This window comes from Macaca fascicularis, chromosome 2 (assembly GCF_037993035.2).
Source record: "Macaca fascicularis isolate 582-1 chromosome 2, T2T-MFA8v1.1".
Classification (NCBI taxonomy): Eukaryota; Metazoa; Chordata; class Mammalia; order Primates; family Cercopithecidae; genus Macaca; species Macaca fascicularis.
The window spans coordinates 33,310,893-33,314,970 of record NC_088376.1 but is presented as its reverse complement, the minus strand read 5'-3'; the positions used below and the strand labels follow the sequence as shown (position 1 = coordinate 33,314,970).

General features: G+C 34.2%; 1 pseudogene; it reads right to left on the bottom strand.

Annotated features, from left to right (window-relative positions):
* Positions 1 to 562: 562 nt before the first annotated feature.
* Positions 563 to 986, bottom strand: LOC107128793 (ATP synthase F(0) complex subunit C2, mitochondrial pseudogene; annotated as a pseudogene).
* Between the last annotated feature and the right edge of the window lie 3,092 nt (positions 987 to 4,078).

Genomic DNA, 4,078 nt, shown 5'->3' with positions numbered 1-4,078 from the left:
ACTGCCAAAAAGTTTTCTTAGGTGATTGTACCAATTTATACTTTCATATAGTATGTGAATGTTTCAATCTTTACACATCTTTGCCAACTCTTAGTACTGTTGCCTTTTTCATTTTAACTATTCTAGTGACTGTGACATTGCTTATGGCTTTATCTGCATTTATTTGATGATTAACAAAATTATATGCGTTTTCATGTCCTCATTTGCCATTTGGATGCCCTGATTTTGATCAAGTATTTATTAAAATCTTTCCTCCGCTTTTTTCTATTGTGTTGCTTGCCTTTTTCTTTTTATTTTTTATAAGTTATTTGTACACTCAGGATTTGAGTCCTTTATCAGATGTATGTATTTCAACTGTCATCTCTTACAATGTGGCTTACCTTTTACTTTCTTAAAATTCATAATTGTTTTCACCTTATTAATACAGTATTTATTTGTCTTCCCTCTGTCAAACCCTGAGCCAACCACGTTCCCTGGGCTACCTGGGAATGTATAGGAAAAAAGAACATACAGGGCCAATGAGACATGGGAGAAAGAACTATGGGAGGTGGAGATGGCTCCTTTACATGGCAAAAAGAATGAGAGAGGCTACCATCAGGCAAAACAGCCCCATTACCTCCCAGAGGGCAAAACCCAGAATGGGATAGAATAGTTGTTGCTTCAGAGAAGGGTTCCTGGCATAACCAATGATGAGGCTCCCAAACACAATCCCAACCAATCCCAGCCCCAGAGCCAGCCCCCCGACTGTAGCAGCCCCAACCCCAATAAACTTGGCTGCTGTGTCAATGTCTCTTGAAATTGCACTGGTTTGGAGCTGCAGCCAGGGACAAGTGAGATAAGGGGATGTGAGACTGCCAAGCTGCTGAGGCTCTCATCTATCAGTGTCTCTGTTCATTTCAGCACCACTGCAGATAGTAGACAGCTCAGCAACTGGGAGGTGCTCTTGACCAAGAGTGGGTGGAGACATACTTGGAGCAGGCATACATTTTTAGGGGTAAGGGGCTATGGGAATACAGTTGCTTTCAGTGCAGAGAAGGCCGAGAGCAAAATTCATAATTTTAATGTAGCTAATTTATTAGTTTTTTTCTTTACGGCTAATGCATTTTGTATCTTGTTTTAGAGTTTTTTACCTACCCCAAGGTCATGAGGATATTTTTCATTTTATTATAAAATCTCATTGTTTACTTTTTATAATTGTAACTCTGATCTTGATTTTTGTTTATGAGGTGAGGTAGTGGAAAAAGGTAACTTTTCTATGTGCATTTACAAATGACCCAGTAAATAAATTTTTTAAAGGACAAAATTATAAGAATAAAAAGGAATGTTAAAGCTGCCTGAAGAGCTCTGCGGAGTCACGTCACTCTCTAGCAAAATGACCATAATGAGTGAAAATTACATTTAAAAAGAACAACTATATAGTAATTACATTAAACAAATATATTAATCTTCCAATTAAGAGGCAGAGATTGGTAACATGGACTTTTAAAAATCATTATTTAACTTTATCCTGTCTACAGGAGATTAATTTTAGATTCCAACATACAAATATATGGAAAGTAAAACAATAAGAGAGGATACATCATGCAAAAGCAACCATTAGAAAGTTGAAGTGTCAATCCTAACATAAGATCAACTTTAAAACAAAAACTGTTACTAAAGAGATACATTTGATAATGATGAGTCATTATTTATAGAGTATAATAATTATAAACATATATGCACCTAATAACAGAACCTCCAAATTCATGAAGCAAAAACTGACAGATTCAATAAATAGATAATTCAACAATAATAGTTGGAGATTTCAATACTCCACTTTCTATAATGAATAGAATAACCACACAGAAGGTGAATGAGAAAATAGAAGACTTGAACAACAATGTAAACCAACTATACCTGACATGCAGTTGTACAATAATCCACGAAATAACTGTAGAGTACACATTCTTCTCAAGTCCATAAGGAACTTTCTCCAGAATAGACCATGTTGTTAGGCCATAAAGCAAGCCTCAATAAATTAAAGAGGGTTAAAATCATACAAAGTGCATTCTCTAGCCAAAAAAGAATCAAATTAAAAATCAAAAACATAAAGAAAAAAAATTTTATTCACAAATATATGAAAATTAAACATCAGACGTCTAAATATTCAATGGGTGAAATACAAAATTTAAAATACTTAGAGATGTATTAAAATAAAAACACATTTCAAAACTATGGAATGAAGCTAACATCATGCTTAGAAGGAAATTTATAGCGGTAAAAACCTATCTTTAGAAAGAAGAAATATCTCAAATTTATAACCTAAGCTTATACAAATCACTGGAAAAAAGAATAAACTAAACTCAAACTGATAAAATGAAGGAAATAGTAAAGATTATAATGAAAATTAATGAAGTAGAATACAGAAAAAATATAGAAAACTAATGAAGTTGAACATTGTTCTTTAAAGAGATTAACAAACTTTAAGCTAGACCGACCAAAAAAAAAGAGGCATGACAGATTCCTAAAATAAGATATAAAAGACAGAGGATAATACTGAACTTGCAGAAATAAAAAGGGTTATAAGGGATATGATAAGCAGTAACTATATGCTAACAAATTTGATAACTTAGATGAAATGGGCAAATTCCTAGAAGACACAAACTGCAAACTGACTCAAGAGGAAGTAAAAATCCTGAATAGATTTAACAATAGATTGAATTAGACATTTAAAACTTCCCACAAATAAAAACAGGCCCATATGGCTTCATTTAAATTATACCAAATGCCTAAAGCTAAATTAACACCAATTTTCCACAAATTCTTCCAAAGGAGGGAACACTTTCTGACTCATTCTATGAGCCCAGTATTACCCTAATACCAAAACCAGGCAAACATATTACAAGAAAATAAAAATTTACATCAATAACCCCTAATAGTGCAATGGCAAAAATCCTCAGCAAAGTACTATCATACCAATTCAGCAACATATGAAAAAGATTATACACCATTACTGAGCAAGATCTATACCAGCAATTTAAGGTTGGTTTAACATCCAAGAATCAATGTAATACAGCATATCAATAGAATAAAGGACAAAAACGACATGAGCATCTCAATAAATACAGAAAAAAAAATTGACAAAATTTGACAGTACCTCATGAAGAAAATATGCAATAAATAATAAGTAGAAGATGGGATTTCCTTAACTTGATAAAGGGCATCTTCAAAAGTCTCATAACTAACATACTTCATGGTGAAAGACTGAGAACTTTTCTCCTAAGTTCAGGAATGAGACATGAATGTCCGCTCTCTCTTCAACTTCTATTCAACTTTGTACTGGAGGTTCAAGTCAGGGCAATTAAGAAAGTTTTTTTTTTAAAGTATTCATTTGGAAAAGAAGAAGGAAAACCATATATATTTGCAGATGATATTATGTATAGAAAATCCTAAGGAATCCACTAAAAGATAATCAGATAATAAATTAGTTCAGCAACATTGCAGGATAAAAGATAGATTCATTGTTTCAACAGATTAACATAAAAAATCAGGCCAGGAGTGGTGGCTCATGCCTGTAATCCCAGCACTTTGGGAGGCCGAGGTAGGAGGATCACTTGAGCTCAGGGGTTCGAGACCAGCCTGGGCAATATGGCGAGACCCCATATCTACCAAAAATACACACACACAAATTAGCTAGGCATGGTGGTATGCATCTGTAGTACCAGCTACTTAGGAGGCTGAGCGGGGAAGACGGTTTGAGCCTGGGAGGCAGAGGTGGCAATGAGCCGAGATCACACCATTGTACTCTAGTCTGGGTGACAGAGCCAGACACTGTCTCAAAAAAACAAAAAAGATAAATTGTATGTCTGAGTATTACCAATACATAATAGGAAGAGGTCACATGTTCATCAACTGGATGATCTAATTTTATTAAAATGGAAATACTCCCCAAATTAATCTATAATTTCAGCACAATCCTCATCAAAACTCTAGCTGGCCCCTCTGTAATAATTGATGAGCTGATCCTAAAATATGTATGACAATTCAAGAGACCTAGAATAGCAAAAAACAATTTTGAAAAAGAACAAAGTTGGAGGGC